Source organism: Trichosurus vulpecula, chromosome 3 (assembly GCF_011100635.1).
Source record: "Trichosurus vulpecula isolate mTriVul1 chromosome 3, mTriVul1.pri, whole genome shotgun sequence".
Taxonomy (NCBI): domain Eukaryota; kingdom Metazoa; phylum Chordata; class Mammalia; order Diprotodontia; family Phalangeridae; genus Trichosurus; species Trichosurus vulpecula.
The window spans coordinates 415732250-415754659 of NC_050575.1; positions in this window are offsets into that span (position 1 = coordinate 415732250).

The window sequence follows — 22410 nt, forward strand, 5'->3', positions numbered from 1 at the left end:
TTATTTACAAAATGCTTCCTTCTCTGATTCTGGTCCATGAGATTTAGTTCTGGAGAAGACCTTAGAGATCATTTAGTTCGACCCAAGAAAATGGAGGCTCAAAGAGAAGGGCTGACTTGTCCAAGGTCCTGATGCTAGTGAGAGGCAGAGCTGGGATTAGAACCTGCATCCTCTGGCCTCACATCTAGTGCTTTTGCTGCCACACTGACTGTTATATTCCCTGTGATATGAGGATTATTGTTTTCTTTATTATAGGTGAGGAAACTGAGCCCCAGTGGGGTAACTGTGCTGCACTCAAAGGGAAACAAATGGTAGAGGGAGGTGATGCTGAGCAAGGACCTCTCTCTCCACAAGAATGCCCTTATCCACACAATAATGATTGTCAGATACTGGAAGGGTCAGCACATTCAAAAGGGATTAGGTAGTTTCTACTTGGCCCCAGAGAGTAGATCTTAATGTACAAATGGAAGACAGACAAATAGTGTGATGGCTTCAGAGAACCCGGGTTCAGATCCTACCTCTGCCACTGATTATCTGTGGGACCTTAGGCAAGTCACTTAAATTGTGCCTCAGTACTTACTTGAAAACTGAGGCAGGATGGACTAGATGACCTCTAAGGTGTCTTCCAGCTCTGAGACTATGAACTTATAAGTTGCAAAGAGGCTGAATGCCAGGAAAAATTAATTCAGGGAGAGCTATCCACAAGTGTAATGGGTTACCCCAGGAGATAGTGAGTTCCATTGCATTGGAGTTTCCCAAACAGAGGCTGCATAACTGATGTCTTATACAGGTGGGATTTAAAATCAGGCCCTTCTTTTCCAAATGTGTTATTCTTTCCTTGTTACCTATACTGTCTCTGAAAACCTGCCATCATCAATTCCTCCTTAGTTTTCAGGGCCTTGCTCTGGGACCAACACTGGGACCAGTGGTCCAGGCCAAAATGACTATAGGCACAAAATTGAGTGACTCACCTAGAGTTCAGGGTTAGCAAGGAAAGGAAGGGCCCTTGATCAACACAGAGGCCTTCAGGAGTCCAAAGAGCCCTACATGGCATGGGAAAGACAGAAAGGCAATCCAGTAACTCCCATGCACTCAGTGGTCCTCCAGGCTCTACTAAACTATCAGACCCATTCATAGTCACCCTCTGGCCTCAGAGAACTTTGATTACCAGGTCTTAGAGCCACAAAGTTTTTTTTCTTCCATTTTTCTTTTACAAACGCAGAAATATTTCTTCCCATGAGGCCATGATCCCCGGCAGTAGCTTGTCAAGCTGCCCAACATAGGCAGCAGAAAGATAGGAGACAAGAGCACCCAGGAAATAAGCACATTGGAGAGTTGCTCATTGCTTCCCCTACCCTTCCTGGACCCCGAAATCTTGTTTCATTGCCATTCATTAAGGTTGTTCTCCAACTCTGCGGGATCTTGCAGACATAGCTGCTTCTGTAGCATCACAAGATAACTCAATATATACTAATTTGAGAGTCACTGTAAGGTAAGAGATAGAGCTCCAACAACATGGCACATGAGGAAAGGCTTCTAGGACCCGTGGCCTTGAAGGAAGCTCCAGGGACATGAGAAAGGATGGAAAGGGTGGAAGATGGCATATACAAAGGTATGGAGACAGGAAGTTTGACCTCCAAGAGCAGTGAGGTCATCTAGTCCAGTGCTTCTTAAACTGTGGGTTATGACTACATTGACCCCACAGTTTAAGAAGCACTGAAGGGTCATGAATCTAGATTTAAGAAATCCTATCTAATCAAACTCCCTTCTTTCATTTTTTCAAATGGTCTTCTTTTAAAGAGGGAGAAACAGACCTTAAATAGAAGAAATGTGCCCAAAGTCCCATGGCAAGGAGTTAGCAAGATAGCTGAGGCTAAGTCCTTTTGCAGTGAAAATGACCTAGACCTTGGCTCTCCTTTTCCTCCCCCTTTCTGCTAGAACACAAAAGTTTTCACCTTAACCTGGAGTCCCAAGTTCTCAGTTTTTGAGTGCTTTAAGGTGATTTTCCTAGAACAATCCACTGTATTGTGCATGGCCACTAGAGAAGAAGTAGCAAGGACCTCTGGGTTTGGTGTCCATGGAACTGCTTTGGAATAATGATTTTGCATTTTGCTGACCTGCTGACTTTGAACAAATCTCCTCTCTTCTCTGGGCTCCTTATAACACAAGAGATCTCTTCCTGCCATAATTCCTGTGGTTGTAATATTAACCCCATCTTGCAAAAGAAAAAAAAAAACTAATAACAAAGCCTTGGAGAAGTAAATGACCTTTCCCAATTTATGCAGCAAGTAAATATTGATGCTTATATTTATGGGTTCCAGGAATCATAGATTAAACTAAAAGTGACTGTAGAGGTCATTGAGTTCGACCTCATCATTTACAGAAGAGGAAGCTGAGGCACAGAGAGGATAAAGGTTAGGGTGATGGGGCAGGATTTATGTTCAGGCCTTCCTGAAGCCAAGTTCAATGTCCCATCCACTATCCATCCTGCCTCCAACCAGATCACCCAGCTAGAAAGTATCTGACATAGGATTTGAATTTAGGCCACCTGGGACCATGTCTAGACTCTTTCTGGATGTCTCCAGCCATTTATTGGGATCAGTTCTACTCAGGTTTTTCTTGCTTTACCCACAGCTATTCGCCAGTATGAAGTTATGAGGTAGGGGTTGGGATGGGAGGAACGACATCTTCTGCAACAATGAATTAGAATGTAAATTTGGCTTTAAATGAAGAGCAGAGTTGATTTTAGACTATCATAGAATTTAGAGCTGGAAGGGACTTCAGAAATCATTCATTTTGACCTTCAAATCTTACAGTTAAGAAAATTTGAGACCCAGAAAAGTTAAGGTCATGTAGGTAATAAGCAGCAAATAAGCAGGAAGTACTAATAAGCAGGAAAGCAAAATCAAAAGCCTAGTGACCTGACTAAATCCTGGAGATCAGAGATATGACATTTGTCAGAGAGCCACAGAGAGCATCATGGTAACATAAACAGAAGACATATACTTGCAAAGTGTTTCCCTTCTGTGCATATTCCCTGGTTGCATATCTTCTTTATGTAAATGCCGTCTTCCCATTCACATATCCCCATGATGTGCCTAACACATCCTTCTTCAAAATTCCCTATTTCTGTTAAGGCAGCGCCATCCATCTAGTGTCTCAGGGCCATCCTTGGCTCTACTTTCTTCTTTAACATTTGTATTCAAGTTGTCAAGACTCATTAGTGCTAATTCTACATCCCTCATGTCTGTCTCCTTACTATTTCCAAAGCTTATTCAGGCCTCCATCCCCTCTTCCCTAGGCTATTAAAATAACCATGTAGTTGTCCTACCTGTGTCCAGTCTCTCCCCTTTCCAATCCATCCTCACAAGGGAGCCAATCCTAAAACAAAAATCTGACCATGACACTTCTCTACTCAAAAAAATTCAATCACTCCCTATTGCATTAGCATAAAATACAAGGTTTTATACAGACTAGCAAGAAAAGCCCTCTATACACTGCCTCCCCTCTTTCTTTCTCATTTTACTTCATATGACTCCTCTATACAAGCCGTCTTACAGTCAAACTAGCCATCCCCATGTCTTCCCAATACACTATGTGTCATTCTTCTTCTCTGTGTTGTTACACACCAAAGTTCATCCTGACTCTAGGCCTGGGGTTCTATCCACTTTCCCCTTAGCTGACCTTACTGAAATATGTAAGGAGAAGGGAAAAGAAGTCAAGGATCTGGAGGACAATAATGAAAGAAAAGTGGGAAGGAAAGGGGGATGTCAGTACTAGGTGTCAAATTGTACTGCAAGGCAGCAGTAAGTAAAACGTGTGTGTGTGTGTGTGTGTGTGTGTGTGTGTGTGTGTGTGTGTGTATGTGTGTGTGTGAGAGAGAGAGAGAGAGAGACAGAGAGAGAGAGAGAGAGACAGAGAGAGAGAGAGAGACAGAGAGAGACAGAGAGACACAGAGAGAGAGAGAGACAGAGACAGAGACAGAGACAGAGACAGAGAGACACAGAGAGAGAGAGATGGAGAACTGGGGGAGAATGCATCATTTGACAAAAATTGTGGAGGAAACTGGACACCAATCTTGCAGCAATTAGGTTTAGATGTCATACTATGTACCAAGTTAAGTTCCCAATGGATGCATGGCCTAGATATAAAAAGTCACACTTTAAACCAATTAGAGGATCAAGGGGAAAAATTATCTTTTGGATGGGGAAAAAATTCACAACTAAACACTGGATAAAATGGGCAATTTTGTTTATATAACTGAAACAGTTTTTTATATAAAATCTAATAATAATAACCAATAATCATGTAAACATTCTCAATCTCTAATAATTTTTGGTTTTGTTCAGTCATGTCCAACTCTTTGACTCCATTTGGGGATTTTCTTGGCAAAGATACTGGAGCAGTTTGCCATTTCCTTCTCCTGCTCATTTTACAGATGATGAAACCAAGGCAAACAAAGTTAAGTGACTTGCGCTGGGTCACATAACTAGTAAGTGTCTGAGGCTGAATTTGAACTCAGCTCATCCTGACTCGAGGTCTGATGCTCTATCAATCACACCACTTAGCTGTCTCTACTAACTCTCTAATATTTTGAGAAATAGAAATGAAAGCAACTTGGAGATTCCACCTCACATCTATAAGATTAGATCCCCTCATCACCACCACCAAAGGAAAAGATGACAAACCAGTAAAAAGAAACATGCTGGAAGGACTGGAGAGAAATAGGTACATCATTAATGTATTCTTGGTGGGATTGTGAATTGGTTCAGCTCTTCTGAAGAACACTTTGGAACTATGTCCAGAAAGTTACCAAAGTCTGCACGTGCTTTTGACCTAAGTATACCACTACTGCTAGGCTTATACTCCCAAAGAAATCAAAGAAAGAGGAAACTGATCTATATATACTAAGATGTTTATATTTTATATATATATATATATATATATATATATATATATATATATATATATATATATATGTATATATATAATATACACATATACAAACATATGTGTATATAAAGATATATATTTCATACATAGATACATATATACATATATATACATACATATATATATACATATATATATGTATATATATATACATATATATATATATATATATACACACACACACTAAGATATGTCATAGCCTAAAATTGGAAGCTAAGTGAGGGAGGTGTTCCTTCCATTGGGGAATAGCTAAACAGATATTGTTATAAGAAGGTAATGGAATATTTCTTTGCCATAAGATTTGATGAAATGGACAATTTCAGCACAAATTGTGAAGCCTTCCATGAACGGATGCAGAGTGAAGTGAGCAGAGTCAGAAAAACAATTTCAGAAACACACCTTTGGAAGACTTCAGAACTCGAACCAAGGCAGTGCTAAACCAGGAGCCCAAGAGAATGTAGACAAAACATGACACTCACGTGGAGGTGATAAAACGCAGAGAAAGACATGCACTGTGGGCCATGGTCAGTGTGGAAATGCGTTTTGCCAGATTGCGCAACTCTGCATTTATGGCTTCAGTTTTTGTTTTTGCTTTTCCCCATTCTATTTATTTCCTCAATATGGAGGGGAAAGGCAAAATAAACAAAACCAAAACCAAAGTACTAATTACTAAGATGTCTAAACGTGGCCTCTTGAAAAGAACTAAGTCATCAGCAGTTCAAATGGGAATAAAATTGGCCATTTTTTCTGCTTTGCCTTTACTAGAAAGACTTAAGTCTAGGATGGATAGTCACTTGGGGGTTTTGAAAAAAAGATTTGTTCTTCAACTCAATGGAGCAGATATTTGTTAAATGCTCATTATGTATTAAGCAGAATACTAGGCATTAGGGATCAAAAGCCCCAAATCAAAGAGGATATTCAACTCCATCGTGAACCTGAGGATCGGATCGGGGCTTGCTTAGGGTGACACAGATAGCAAATATTAGAGCCATGACTCAAACCCCACTCTTACCACTCCAAAGCCATTCCTCAGTACTGAGCCTCCTCCATTGTCCCAGGTGGTTCTGACCTGAAGGAAAAGTTACCATCATTTATGCTACGATGGACCAAGATGTGCCTAGACACTGAATACAGGACGCTGGCCTGTGATTTGTAGAATGCAGGTGCCTGGGGAAGACATGTTCTGCATTATGATAGCTTCCACTCATGGCTCTTACCCCTGGCCCCAGGCACTATGGTGGATAAGGCTACACACTCAGTATTGAGTGTTTGGCACATGTGGGCCAAGCTAGCAGTGTGTTCAGAGCTGGCAGTGGTCATGTGAAGGTCCCATCCCAAACCTGATCGTAACTGCACACTTGCCTGGAAATGGAAGAGAGTAAGAGTCTCCCCCCAGGGCTGCTCTTCATGGTATAGCTAGTTCTCAAGTAATTGACAGCAGTCACAAAGGACAAATCTGAGAGCATTGCAAGCTTATTTCTTATGAGTATATGGAGCTCTGGTAGTCCGGAGAATTCCAATGGTGCAACTACCTTTGTTTTCATCTTTGAGTTGATGAGTTTGCCAGTATCATCTATGGTGGAGTAGTAATGTCTCTGTGAAACACCCAGGTTCAAGGCCCTAGGTCAGGTTAGGGGACTATTCGTCCTCTAGGCACTTTGGAAAGTTAAGTATGTGGCATCAGTATGTATGTCAAAGTATGTGCATGTAGACACATTTGTATGTGCATGTATCCAGGCATGCATATCATATATATAAACATATGTGTTCATATATTCATGAATTCCCTATGCATGTGTCTATGTGCATTGTGAGTGAATGGGTTTGGATTCTTGGTGCAGAAGCTAGCCCTGTAGGATCTCCCAGGGGTGGGCATTGAGCCTGGCACTTCAGGAACATGACAATGAGTATAGATCAGGGTTGTTATAGAAACATAGGATCTCTGCTTTTGCAGTTGTTGAATAACTAAAGACTCCTGGCTCCAGAGCTAATCTCCAGAGTGGAGGCACTGGGGACTGTGGTGACAGCAGGCTTTGGTAAATTTGGAGGTTGCATTGGCATAAATCTAGCCTCTAGTTGATGTCTAAGGAAAAAGAGAGAAACTGCCTGAAGAGAATTCAGTGCCCTAGCAATGGCGATGATTGTGGAAGTCTGCATATGGGGGGCATTGCGGGACTGACCTCTCTTCTGCTTGACCACCCTTCCAGTGGTCAGCATCCTTGCAGCTTCCTTCAAAGCCCAGTTCAGAGGCCCCCACATACACAAAGCCTTTCCTGATTCTCTCAGTCAGTAGTGCCTGTTCCCTCTTGAAGTATCTTGGTCAAGTATGTTATATTTGCTTCTCTGTGAACATATTATTTCCTCTTACCACCTTAACAGGTTGCAAACTCTTTGAGGGCAGTCACTGGGTTCTTATTGTTTTTGTATTCCCAGGGCCTTGCACATAGTAGGCGCTTCATGTTTTGTTGAGTTGAGTTGAACTGCATCATGTCTCCTCCTCTCATCTCCTCTTCAATGCTTTAGCTCCATCCTAAGAAGGACAAGGATGCCTCGGCTAACTGAGTCTTCATTTCTCTCCAGGCTGTCCTCCTGACTCTCCACAGTGCTCTTTCTTCCATACCACAGAATCCTCTTCACCTCAGAAGCTCACTCTACCCTTGGACTTCCTGGAAGTACCTTGTGGTCTCTCCCTCTGATTGACCGGCTCCTCTCCAAACTTCCATTTTAGGGAGGATGCCAGGCTAGCCATGGCTTTAGTCCTCTCTAGGATGCCCTCCTAACTCCCCATGGGACTTTCTCCAAGGTCCTCTCCCCTCCCCAAGATTCTTTTTCTGACTTTATGAGTTGTCTTCCCCCTTAACATGTGAGTTCCTTGCTGAGCAAGGACTGTCTCTCTTGCTGTTTCTCTGTGTATTTTGAGAGCTTAATACTGTGCCTGACCCATAGTGAGCATTTAATTTTGTTGATTTGCCTTTGCTTAATCCAGTTTGGCATGGCCTCCCACACCCACCTATATTCCTCACCCTCTACTAGCACTGTTCTACTTTATCAGCATTCTGTTAGAATGGAACACGGAGCTTCAAGTGTCTAGCACCAAATATCACCTAAAATTGTGGCTATTTTTTTCATGAAACAACCACCAGGAGCATCAACTCCCAGGGCCAAGCCGACCCTATGCAAATAATCTTTAGACTAAGTAATGTGGGTGATAAGGAAATGAGCATTTTAATAGAAAATCTAATTTATTTTCCCTTTTTAGTAGATTCTTCCAGAGTCAGAAGGGAATAAGAAATTAGAAGCAAAAGTATCTTAGGAAAAAAAATAACACCAAGAGGACATTGTGACCCCAGGAGCCCAAACGTTCTTCACCAGAAAAGACATAGGAAGTATTTCTTGTTATACGGTCTGTAATGCTTCATCTATCAATCCCACGAGCATCTGTGGCTGACTCAGAATGGGATTGCCATCCCGTGCTCCAGAAGTCAATTCCCAACTCCATAAGTTCATAGCCAGACTTCATGGGGTAATGTACAACCTCATGTTAAACCCTCTGGGGATGAGTTTATACAAGTTTAGCTAGACTCGTCCTAGGATGGGTGGACATCTATCAGGGAGAACCATTTTTGAAGCGCTCTCAGCTTGGTGTAACCTGTCAAAGCTGGAATTTCCCTGCTCTAACCTTCACGCGCCAATTCTCTTCAGGCCCACAATGAGCTATCAGGGCATAGTGGGAGCCAAATTATATGTTCAGTCATTTCAATCACAGCCAACTCCTTGTGATTGCATTTGAGCTTTTCTTGGCAAAGTTATGGAAGTGGTTTGCCATTTCCTGCTCTAGCTCATTTTATAGATGAGGAACTGAGGCAAAGAGAGCTAAGTGACTTGCCCAGAGTCACACAGCTAGGTAAGTATTCGAGGTTATATTTGAACTCAAGAAGATGAGTCATCCTGACTGAAGGCCTGGTACTCTACTATGCCACCTTGTTGCCCCAGGAGCCAAACTATGGAGGGTTAAACCCCTAGATTTAATGATAGGCTGAGCAGATTGTATCTTATTCTAGAGGCAATGGGTAGTTACCAAAGACTTTGAGCAAGAGAGTAACATGGTCACTTTTATGTTTTAGAAATATCAATTTTTCAACAATGTGGAGAATGGATTGGAGAAAGAGTGCCTGGAGACAAGTGAAGCAAGTAAGAGACTTTGAGGCTAGTTCAGTATAAAGATAACTAAGGATCCGAGCTCTAGGCTGGAGACTGTGTGAGTAAAGGGAAAGATGGCTGCTAGGTGGTACAGTGGAAAGAGTGCTGGATTGGAAGTTAGGGAGACCAGAGTTCAAATCCCTGTTAAATACTTCCCAGCTTGTGTGACACTGGACAAGTCATTTAGCCCCTCCCAGCTTCTTTGTCTGCAAAATACAGATAAAAATAGTGTCATTGTGAAGATCAAATGAGATGATACATAAGCCATCTTACAAACCTTAAAGCAGTATTATTAAGGAGAGTTAAAATAGCTTTAGCTTTTACAACTACAGGTGTGTGAGAGGTGTGGTGTGAGTAGGGTAATGTATAAAAAGTTCCAGAGATATAACTTCTAGGTAATTCATCATTTTATTAATCATGCTAGCAATAATTAATAAAAGGGTCAGTAACACTCTTGAATGCCAAAGACCCCTTCATGGAACCCACTCAAGGCTTATATGCCCTTGGAAGAGTGAGTGTTCCTCTGCACATGGGTAGAGTCTGAATGAGTTTGAGAAATTAATCCAATCTCATTATCAGCAATGTTTTTCAGCTGCTGATTAGGCATAGTAGAGAATAAGGTATTAACAATTAGTTATTTAATAATCTTTTTCTCAGTAGGACTTATGAGCCTTGGTGACTGATTAAATCCAGGAGATGGAGGAAAGCAAGAATCTAGGACAAGTGCAAGTTTGGGAAGCTGAGTGGATGTTGGAGCCATCAACATAAGGAAAGAAGTTGGGAGGAGGACTGAGTCCCTCTGTTTGAGGGATGAGAGGGGAGAAGGTAAGTTACATTTATGTTACATGTTGAGTTTGAGATGCATATGGGTCATTGAGACAGGGATGTCAAAACAAGAAGTGTGTGGGATAGAGGTGGAGGTCAGGAAAGAGGCCAAGGCTGAATCTTGACATTTTGGAGCCATCTGTATAGAGCTGATCACTAAGCTGATGGGCTCCTCGGAGGAGGGAGGGTGCAGAGTGGCTTTTCATCAGTGTGCCCCCTGATTTGATAACTTTCCTCTGCTCTTGGGTTTCCCCTGTCTCCAGGGCAGCACCCCAGCTGTCTAATTGTTGGGCCTCACTATTGCCATATTACTGCCTTTTCCAGCTCCCCACATTCTGGTGATGCACTTCATGCTGCAGATGATGTCCGAGTCCTCATTGGCTGCACAGTCACTTCCCCCCCAGTTGGTCCTCATTTCTCATTTTATGAGTAGGCAAGCAAGCTGATGATCATGGTGTGAGCAGTGGCTAAAACCCTCAGTAATTCTGTGAAACAACTCATCACCATTCTACCTAGGGGCTAGGCAGATTCATGACGGCACCTAGGACCTGCCCTTCCTTAGAGAGATTCTGATCACTTGACAACTTCTCCTTTGTGGATCCCTCCCTCCTCTCTACCTCCCCAATCCATTCTCACTGCATCCAGTATACACCCAGCATGCCTTTCTCCATTGCCCTGTGGGTCCCCAGCAATTTATGAGTATTTTGAGATAACAGTGTTGTCATAGAAACTACCTTCTTTTCACCACAAAGAGTCTATTAATGAAACTGCAATGCCTTCAACCTGTTCAGGGGTTGTGCTCTGGGGGTCGTCCTAGCAATGGACAAGTGGACACCTGGTAGGCTGAACATTACTAAATAAGTGTGCAATTTTGAGAGGGAAAGAGGAGAAGCAGGGGAGAGAAAAGGAGAGAGGGAAGGAGATGGAGAAAGAGACAGACAGAAAGACAGATAGAGTCAGGGACAGAAACAGAGACTCAGAGCAAAGAGAGACAGAACAAGAGAGATGGTGATACAGCCAGGCAGATGGAGACAGAGAGGGAGGGAAAGACAGAGTTAATGGAGAGGCACAAATGCATGGAGCAGGAGACATTTTCGAGCTCCATACACATTTTAATTCAATTGAAGGCAAGAAGAATTTTTAAGTACGTATTTGCTAGACACTGTGCCAGGTCCTGGGCATACAAAAAAAAAAAAAAAAAACAAAACAAAACAACAAAACTTTGCCTCCCCTCTTAAGGAGCCTGTATCTCCTTCTTGGAAGGAAATACATGTAACCCTGACAATGACATGAATTTAATATGCAAAGTAATGTAGAGGCAGGCATATGCTGTGGACAGAGAGAGGGGCCACTTGGTGTCAGGAGGGTCTGGGTTTGAGTCTTGTCTCTGACATATACTGGATGTGTGGCCCTGACCAAGTTATTCCATCTCTCAGAACCCTAGGTTAGTCTGTAATACTGTAAGTTACAATCAACCAGGGGGTATTTTAAGTGTCTGCTGCATACCAGACACTATTCTAGGCTCTGAGGGCATATGTACAAAGAATCAAACATTGCCTAAGTCTCAAAGAGCTTACATCCTAATGAGGAAACAATGAGTACATATACAGAATTACTATCAAGAGAATGAATATAAACCTACAAAAGTCAAGGTGGTTTGGGAGGAGAGAGGATGCTAAAAGTGGGGGAGATCAAGAAAGGCGTCATGCTTGACCTGTGTCTTAAAGGAAGAGAGGGATTCTGTGAAGTAGAGAAGAGGGAGTGCATTCCAGGCATGAAAGATGGCCAGAGGTGAGAGATGCAGTTATGTGTGTGAAGAACTGACACAAGCCCAGTTTGTGGGATCACAGAATGCAGGATGACAGTAAGAACCAATGAGACTGAGAAGCTAGATCAGGTATAGGTTGTATAGGGCACTGAAAGCTAAAGAGAGGTTACATTTTATCTTAGAGACCATGGGGAGCCATTAGGGTTTATGGAGCAAGGGAGTGACAGAGTCGGATCTCCAGGTCAGGAAGATTCCTTCGGCAGCATAACTGATCTGCAATGGTGAGTGTGGTTTACGCACAGGGAGTTCCCTATATCTATGAAATCATAGGTCCACACAGGCCCTCTCCCCTCTCCCCATGGAATTCAAATTACTATAAAATGATTTGAAGAGGGATAGAACATTAACCATTAGAAAAATAAGGAAAGGCTTTCATATATAGGTGGATACTGCACAGAGCACATGGTCCCAATGCTAACATTTGTGGGATGGTAAGACTTTCAAAATAAATTTTAGAATTGAATCCAAGATAGCAGAATGCCAAGGGACCTAAGAATCTGTCCAGTCTGGCTGTCTCCTCATCTTAATGAGGAGGAGATTGAGATGCAGAGATGGGAAAACTAACCAGGGTAATGCAGTTAGGAAGTATCAGAGCTTACCCCTGTCTGAACCTTAAATGTGGCACTTCTGTAGTGATGTTGTCTATCAAAAGCACTTATTAAGCACCTACTGTATGTAGGATACTATACCAGACATGGGTATGAATACATGAATTCATTAAAAATGTATTTTATAGGGGCAGCTATCTGGCACAATGAATGGAGCACCAGCCCTGGAGTTAGGAGGACCTGAGTTCAAAACAGGCCTCAGGCACTTTACACTTACTAGCTGTGTGACTTTGGGCAAGTCACTTAACCCTGAATGCTTTGCTTCCCCCCTCCAAAAAAAGTATTTATTAAGGACCTACTGTGTAGGGAGCATTTAGGCTTAGGGTTTGGCATCACTTGGACTTAGCTCCTAAGGATGTTTGGAATTCTAAGAAGTGGGGGAGAGAGAGAGACAGAGACAAACAGAGACAGACAGAGACAAAGGAAGAAACAGAGAGATACAGAGAGACAGTCAGAGAGAAAGAGACAGAGAGAGAAGAGAGAGAGAGATACAACACAGAGATAGAGATACAGACCCAGAGATAGAGAAACAGAGAGCTAGCTATTATTTTGGAAAGGAGCAGAGAGTATGTTTGATGGGGTGAGAGAGAGCAGAATCTGGGGTAACCCTTGGGATAGGAGGAGGAGAAGGAGTTGAGACATGATTTCTTATGGGAGTATGAAGGACAGAGCCTTAGGGGAAGCATAGAAAGCCAATTTTGCCTAACTTTACAATTTCACAGAATGAACATTGTTCCAAAGGGGGCCCAGTCTGAAAGGTCAGAGCCCCAGCAGAGTGTGTGTGGAGCAGCAGTGAGGAGGGAGGGCATGGCAGGAAGGGGATTGCTAAGAAGCAAGTTCTGCTTTTAAAAGGTTTTGGAGTAGAATGGAAGCTCCTGAGGGCAGACACTGTTTCTTGTGGGTTATTGTATTTCCCAAGGTGCTTAATACATGTATGTTTAATTTACTTGTTAAAAATGGAACTGGAGCTATGTGGCTTGTATCTGTGAGATGGAAAAAGAAAAGAAAAACCTCATTTTCCTAATTTGTAGAATGAGGGAGTCAGACCAGATGGCCCCTGAAGTACCTTTGTTGCTATATGGAAGCATCCTCAGTTTCCTCATCTGTAAGTTGGGAGTTGTCATCTTTGCACTTTGTACCTCTCTGGGAGACTTGGGGAAAGTACTTGACAAGTCTCCATTCTCTGTAAATGGGTAATACTCTTATCATTGGCCTCCTGAATCCATTACTGAAAGCTCCTGATCCCTGGAGGCAGGAGCCTAACAATCTTTTATTAAGCCCTGGTCCCCTGATGGCTCAGCCAGGTTTTAATCACCAAATGTGGTTGGAACTCGCAAGGCTTCCAGGGCTTATTTACTGCTTCTCATCCCCCTGCCCCAACCCTTGTCCTATCTCACAGTATTTGACTTTTAAATTATGTTCCAGTACAAAGACAAAAAATACAGTCTAGGGAGAAACTTAGCCTCATAAATGGTAAGAGGAAGAAGGGACTTTTAGAGACCATTTGTTCCAACTCTGTCACTTTACAGAAGAGGAAACTGAGTCCCAGACAGGGAAAGTCATTCACCAAAGGTCATTCAGAAAGGCAATAGCAGACCGGATCCAGGCTCCCTGAGTTTTGGCTAAAGATACTCACCAGATATTAAGTGGTGGTTCTAATTTTTTAAAGAGAATTATTTTAAGACAAAACCTATTTGCGGTTTTTGTTATTCATTATTTGGAATCAATTTATGCCTGCTACTTCCTTCTCTGCAATTTGATCTATACACTCAAGAAAAGACTCAGGGAACAGAGAAGGTGACAAACCAACTACTTTCTGCCCAGGATCAGCAAAGGCTGGTATATTGTGGTCACTTCTGAGGGTCACATTGTATTATTGGGGTTTTTTGCTTGTTTGTTTGGAGGGGAGGGCAGGGCAATTGGGGTTAAGTGACTTGCCCAAGGTCACACAACTAGTAAGTGTGTCAAATATCTGAGGACAGATTTGAATTCAGGTCCTCCTGACTCCAGGGCCGGTGCTCTACTCACTGTGCCTCCTAGCTGCCCCCATGAGTGTCACATTTTAAAAGGGACATTGAGGAATTGGAGACTTAAGAAGAAGGCAGCTGGGATGGTGAAGGGCTCAAGATTATACTAAGTGGAAATCCAACAAAGGTGAGATAATGTAGTAAAGTGGAAAGTAGATTGGATTTGAAGTCAGTAGATCTGGGTTCTATTCCATCTCTGCTACCTTTCCTATCACCCCTCTAGTCCTTAGCTCAGCATCTCTCAAATGAGGTGCTTTAGGATAGACAGTTTTTAATGGCCCTTCCAGCTCTTATTCTGTGATATTGCTGTTGAGGTTCAGGCAGGTTTTAAGGCTATCCCAAAAGAATTCACAGATCCAGACCATCTCCAAACCAAGCAAAAGGCATTTAACGAGAATTATGCCTCTCAGAAACTGGGCTGAGCTCCAAGAAGGAATCGGCCACCTAGCAGGGCAAGAAAGGGATCTTTATAGAATGAATAAATCTGATTACATAACAGAATATATGAATATGCATTGCAGAATATAGGATTATTAAAATTGAGGAGGGGTTTACTAAAATGAGGAGGGGTCCTCCCCTTGGTGAAACTGTGCATACAGCTACCTAGAAGGAATATAGAAATGCCCAAGGGGGGCATTTAGGTGTGATAATGATATTATAATAAGCCTCTCTACATCATAAGTTCACCACAGAGCAGTTCTTTGCAGTCATCCACTTAGGCTGTGTTTTAGTGGTCAAACATCCTGGTCCATGTCCTATTGGTGCTGCTTTCAGATTATCTGGCTATTGTAGTCTTGTCTGGGGCAAAATGGCTGGCTGGCTATTGTGGTCCTTTATGAGGCTAAATGGATAATATGTTTGAGAACATGGGCATACCTGCTATTCTAGTGAGGCAGTGTGAGGCATATGAGGAAGCTGCAGTATTGAGTTTGGGGCAGTGGCTAGTATTCCATCATTGTGAATTGGGATATTTATCAGGGAGGGATTGGGGGAGACATGACAGCTGACTTTTAGTTTCTGAAAGCTGTCTACTAGAAGTAACATTAGACTTGTTCTGTTTGTTGAAAGATTGCAAAACCAAGAACAATGGGAAGAAGGTGCAAAGAGACAAACTAAGGCTTGGTATACCAATAGACAATGAGAACTCTCTGAAAATGGAAGGAGCTCCCATCACAAGGAATGAGTTTCTTTTCCCTGAATGTCTTTGAGCAAAGGCTGGATGATGACCTTCAAAGTTTGCAGATACCAGTTGGTCTAAGTGGCTTCTGAGATCTTCACCAAGATTTGCCATGATTCCATAAAATGCATCTCACCTTCTTTCCTATAGCTACTCTTACTTCCATTTTTTATGCATGTTCATCATCCTACATTGGTGAGTTCCTTATGCAGTCACATTAGTTTCCTTAGGCAGATCCCTTTTCATTGAAGACAGAGAGAGAGGGAGGGAGGAAGGGAGGGAGGGAGGGAGGGAGAGAGAGAGAGAGAGAGAGAGAGAGAGAGAGAGAGAAAATGTGTTGTGTGAGTGTCTGTGTGAGTGTGTGTGTGTGTATGTGTGATCGGAAAATTCCTTCAGACTTGAGGATAGATTTCATACTCCATCTCTGACTTTAAAAAAAAAGTCTTTTGTTTTTAGTAATGTCAAGGGCAAAAAAGAACCTGGTAAGCAACAAACCTTAGCACAGGTGATCACATAAGGGCATTTCATCAATGCTTGCTAAAGTAAAGTGAAGTCCATAGATTAGGGACACAGTCAAACATTCAATGACAAAAACAACAACAGAAAAAACTGAACTACTTAAGATAGATTGGTTTGGATTTTCTGTATCAGAAACAATAATCTCCCATTTTAGAAATGGTGGAACAAACAGGGCTAAGAGGAAATTGCAGCTCAAGATAAGTGAAGAGATACTGAGAAATCACCCAGGGACCTGAAATGAGTTTAGGACTTCAAGCACAGATCAATTACACCCACAGACATAGAAAGAACTCCACAGATGGGACCACTGAATCAATGGCAGATTGTTTTTTGAGATATCATATGGACCGGAGAGGGGCTGTGAGAATACCTCTGGGGAAAGAACATCTAGTTTTGACTTTTAAACAGCAGAAAAATGTTCTTCTGTCCTATGCCCTGGAAAAACTACACTGGCTAGCAGTAGTGTAGAACTGGACTAGAGAATTGTATTGAGTTTGGGGCACTGCATTTGAAGAAGATATGGTCAAGCTAAAGAGGGCCAAGAGAAAGATGAACAAAATGGTAGAAGTCCTAAAGATCACGTCATATGAGGGTCAGTAGAAGAAAATGGAGATGTTTAGCCCAAAGAAAAGAAGACTAAAAGGTAGGATCATGATAGCTGTCTTCAAGACCTTAAAGGGCATCATGCAGTACTAGGGTAGGAGCTGGAGAGAGGTAGAATTAACCTTGCTGTTAGGAAAACAAACAAACTTCCTGAGTGTTATCAAAATGGATTCAACTACCTAAGCATGCAATGACAAACTGTAGTATACTAGATAGGGTGATAGACTTTTAGTCAGTAAACCCTGGGGTCAAATCCTACCTCTGCTACATATTAACTGTATTATCAAGAAATGATCTTCCAAAACCTCTGTTTCCTCATATGTAACATGGGAATAAAAGATTAAAATGAGTAAGTCACATAAAGTCCTTTACAAACTTTAAAAGTCCTGAATTAAATACAACCAAAGTTCTTTAAGAAGAGGACAGGTAAATTTGTTTCGGATGTTTTCCCTGGGAAACATCTTTTAATGTTTTGAATCTCAGATTCTAGGATTCAATGAGTAGGAATTACAGGGAAACAGATTATAGTTCAGTATAAGAAATAAGAATTGCTATCCGTCAATAAAATGGCTGTCATAGGTGGGGGTGACTTCACGCCACCTTTCTCATCCCATTACTAAAAGCACTTCAACAGACCACTTACCATGCATAAAGTTGAAGGAGCTCCTGATTGGACCTAGAGTTGATGTTCCTGGATATGCCTTCAAGTGCAGCCAAGAGATGTTACATGATTTAGGGACCCTCTGAACTTGGTCATTTTGTAGTCTCTATTCTATATCCTTAGGTCCCTTCCAGTTCTAACATCCTGTGTACTATTTTCTTTTGAAAACTTTTTTATTCATTTTGACCTTAAATACAAAAAGACAAAAAAATCATTTCAATCTACATAGCACAACACAAAAAGAGAATTCAATATGGAACCATGAATTTCCATTTCAAATGTCAACTTCTTTTTGAAAAACTAAGTAATAAATACTATGTATCATTTTCAAAGCTACGCTGATTTTCTGTACTTCCTTCAGAATTTTCTTTTGTTCTCTGCTGTGCATTTCTTATTTTATGTTTTTTTTCTCTCTACCTCCTCACCCTGCACTATTTTTTTCTCTTCCTGGCTGAGGGATCAGCACCATATTTGTTTCACAAAATGAGTTTGGTAGATCTCCTTCTTTGTCTATTATTTCAAATAATTTATTTAATATTGGAATTAGGTGATCTTTAAATGCTTGGTAGAATTCACTTACAAATCCATCTGGTACTGGTGCTTTGTTCTTGTGAAGCTCATTTATGGCCTGTTCAATTTCTTTTTATAAAATAGGCTTCTTTAGATATTCTATTTCCTCTTCTGTTAACCTAGGCAGTTTATATTTTGTAAATATTCTTCCATTTCACTTAAATTGTTAAATTTATTGGTATATAATTAGACAAAATAACTCATTATAATTGCTTTAATTTCATCTTTATTGGTGGTATATTCACCTTTTTCATTTTTGATAATAATGATTTGGGTTTTCTCTCCTTAAAATTTTTATTAACCAATGGTTTATCTATTTTTTTGTTTGTTTTTTTTTTCATAAAACCAACTCCATAAAACCAATTCAATGGTTTGTTTATATTCAATTTTGTCATCTTCATTTTGTAAGATTTTAATATGGTGTTTAATTGGGGATTTTTAATTTGTCCTTTTTTCTAATTTTTTTGGTTGCATACCAAGTTCCTTATTCTTCTCTTGCACTATTTTATTGATATAAGCATTTAAAGATAGAAATTTTCCTCTGATTATTGCTTTTGCTACATCACATAGGTTTTGGTATGTTGTCTCATTATTGTCACTCTCTTTAATGAAATTAATGAAATGATTGTTTCTATGTTTTGTTCTTTAACACACTCATTCTTTAAGATTAGGTTGTTTTGTCTACAATTAAATTTTAATCTGTTTCCATAGTCACTTAGTAAACATATGTATACATATACATATATATATATATATATATACATATATATGTGTATACTTGCATTGTGATCTGAAAAGGATGCATTTAGTATTTCTGCTTTTCTGCGTTTAATTATTAGGTTTTCATGCCCAAATGTACGATCAACTTTTGTAAAAGTGCCATATACCACTGAGAAAAGGTACATTCCTTTCTATTCCCATTCAGTTCTCTCCAGGTATCTATCATATCTAAAATTCTATTCATCTCCTTCACTTCTTTCTTTTATTTTTTATTTTTTCTTAGATTTATCTAGTTTTAAGAAGGAAAGATTGAAGTCCCTCACTATTACAGTTTTGCTATCTATTTTCACCTGTAGTTCATTTAGCTGTTTCTTTAAAAATGTGGATGCTATAGTGTTTGGTGAATATATGTTTAGTAATGATATTACTTAATTATCTATGATATCTTTTATCATAATGTAGTTTCCCTGTTCATCTCTTTTAATTAAATCTATTTTAGCTTTAACTTGGTCTGAGATCATGATTGCTACACTGTTTTTTTTCTTTTTATATCACCTGAAATATAATATATTCTGATTCAGCTGTTTATTTTTACTTTGTGTGTGTCTCTTATTTTTAAATGTGTTTCTTGTAAACAACTTGTTGGATTCTGCTTTTTTAATTCATTCTACTATCCATTTCCATTTTATGGGTCAGTTCATCCCATTCACATTTAAAGTTGTAATTACTAGTTGTGTTATTTTCCTCCATTCTACTTTTGCTCACTGTTTACCATTTTCTCTACCTCTTTTTACCCTATCCCTCCTCAAATGTCTAATTCACTTCTAAACTTAATCTACCTACTCTTCTAAGAATCCCTCCCTTATCCTCTCTCTCTCTCCTTTGAAAAATCCTTCCTTTATCCTCTCCCCTTACTCCATTTCTTGATCTGCACACCCTTTTAAAAGTCCCTCTCCATTTCTTTCCCTTCCCATTTCTCTATAATAACTTTTTTATACCCTTTTTGATGTATATGTTATTCCCTCTAAAACCCAGTTCTGATAAGAATAAGGTTCTAGTATTATAAGTCTTCCGTCCCCTACTGCCTCCCCTGTAACAGTTGTTCCATTCATGTCTCATTCATATGAGATAATTGCTCTATTTTACTTCTTTCTACTCAATTTTGTTTTTTTAAGATCATTGCATCATACTGAATTCAACCCCAAGCCTTCAATCTATGTATGCTCTTTCAAATTACCCAAGTAATAACATTCTTAAGAGTTATAGATAGTGTTTTCTTATATAAGAAGTAAATATTCTAACCTTATTAAATTCTTTATAATTGGTCTTTAATGTTTACCTTTTTATGTTTCTCCTGAATCTAGTAAGTCAAATTTTCTATTTAGTTCTGATCTTTTCTTCACAATTATCTGAAAGTCCTTTAGTTCATTAAATATCCCTTCCTTCCCATTCAGGATTACATTCAGCTTTGCTGGATGAGTTATTCTTCTTAGGAAGCCCAGATCCGTTACTCTTCAGAATATAATGTCCCATGCCCTTCAGTCTTTTAATATAGAAGTTGCCAAATCTTGTGTTATCCTGACTGTAGCTCCACAATTGTTCTTCTAGTTGCTTGTAGTATTTTTTTCCTTGACCCTGGGAGCTTTGAAACTTAGCTGTGATTTTCCTATGAGTTTTTATCCTGGAATTTCTTTCAGGCAGTGATATATGTGGATTTTTTTTTCTATTTCTATTTTATCCTCTCATTCTAAAACTTTGTTGGCAATTTTCCCTAATCATTTCTGGTAATATTGTATCTAGCCTTTTTTATTGTAACCTTCAACTAGTCCAATAGTTTTTATATTGTCTCTCCTCGATCTGTTCTTAGATCAGTTATTATCCTAATGAAACAATTAACAGCTCTTCTATATTTTTTTCATTCTTTTGGTTATGTTTTATTATTTCTCGGTGTCTTATGAAGTCATTAGCTTTCCCTTGCTTAATTCTAATTTTAAGGAGTTATTTGTTTCTGTAAGTTTTTGAATCTCTTTCCCAATTGGTGGAGTTCATTTTCATAATTTTCTTGATTTTCTTGAATTCCTCTTATTTTTTCCTAAATTTTCCTCAACCTCTCTTATTTGATTTCTGAAGTCCTTTTTAAACTCTTCCAAAAATTATTTTTGGACCTGTGACCTTTACTTTTTTCCTTTGAGATACAAATAACTGTTTTACTCTTTACTGTCTTCTAAGGAGTTTGAATCCGGATCTTCTCTATTGTCATAATAGCTATCTGTAGATTTTTTTTTCCTCTTTTGCCTACTCATTTCTTTTTTAGCAGCTTATTTCTTTTCTGTCAACACTGTGTTAAAGTCAGGCTCTAGTCTCAAGGCATTAAGATAATATCTCAGGTTTCAAGTTTCTCGGGCTATTATTTTCTGAGCTCTATTCAAGAGCCTGACTTCAGATATTCATCTTCTCCACTGAACCATGACTGGGGCCCCCATCAATGCTGTCTCCACAAATGCTCTTTTTCCCTGAGATCCCTACTATGGCTGCATGCTTCAGCTCACCCCTCTGTCCTGGAACCAAAACCAGGGCCTCCTCTCTCCTGCAACTGTCCATAACCAGCAGGGTCCCTGCCCTCTGTGACCACACTTAAGGACCTCACACCTTGTCTTAGGCAGGCAACTGCTCCTGATTTTAGTCATTTCTGCCACTCAAAATTTACTTTGAGAACTGCGAAGTTTGAATACAGACTGAGGCACACTACATGCTCGCCTTTTCTGCTTCTCTTTTGTTTTTGTTTTTGGGTTTTTTTTTTTTTTTTTTGGTTCTGTTTCTTCTTTCTCAGGATTCATTCCATTGGTCAAAATTCTTCTCCACGACCTGACTAGAGCATAAATTAATTCAATGTGAAGTTATACATGACAGTTATATGGGACTTGATGCCGTCTTGGGGAGGGAGGGGGGAGGGAGGGGAGAAAAACTGGAAATCAAAACTATGTAGAACCGTGTGTGGTAAACTAAAAATAAATAAAGAAATTAAAAAAAAATTTACTTTGAGGTGTTGTTTTAACTTGTTTGTGGGGAGTGGGGGGTTTGGGAGAGCTAGGTAATTTTCTGCCTTATTCCACCATCTTCCCAGAATTTGTGTTCTATTTTCTAAGGGCTCTCCCATCTTTCACACTCTGTGTGATTTGTATTCTAAGACCCTTCGTGACTCTAAGATTCTCCAAGTCTTCCAAAAAATATTTAATGGTGTAATGTCAGATGCATGGGCAAGACTCTTTGTTACAGGAACCGTCTTCTCAGCATCCCTCAAGTTCTCCTTCTTATGAAGCTATTGGGAATAAGGGTCAAACCTACAGAGCACCTGATTTTGCTGTTCACAACCTGGCTCCCACTTAGATTTCCTGAATGAACACACATGTATTCCCTTCATCTACTCAGCATTGTAGCCCAACTGACTTACTCTCTACAACATTTTATCTCTTATCTCCATGACTCTGCAAAGGCTAGCCTCTATGCCTGAAAGGCTTTCCTACCTCACCTCTACTTTTTAGAATCTCCAGTTCTTTTTAAGGCTCAGCTCCTGATTTCCCAAATTGGTATTACTCCTTACTTCCCCATAAAATTATACACACATACACACATGTACATATACCATGTATGTGTGTATGTATTTGTTTGTATGTGCATATTCTCTTCTCTTTTATCTATTGCCAAAATGGTATTTCTCT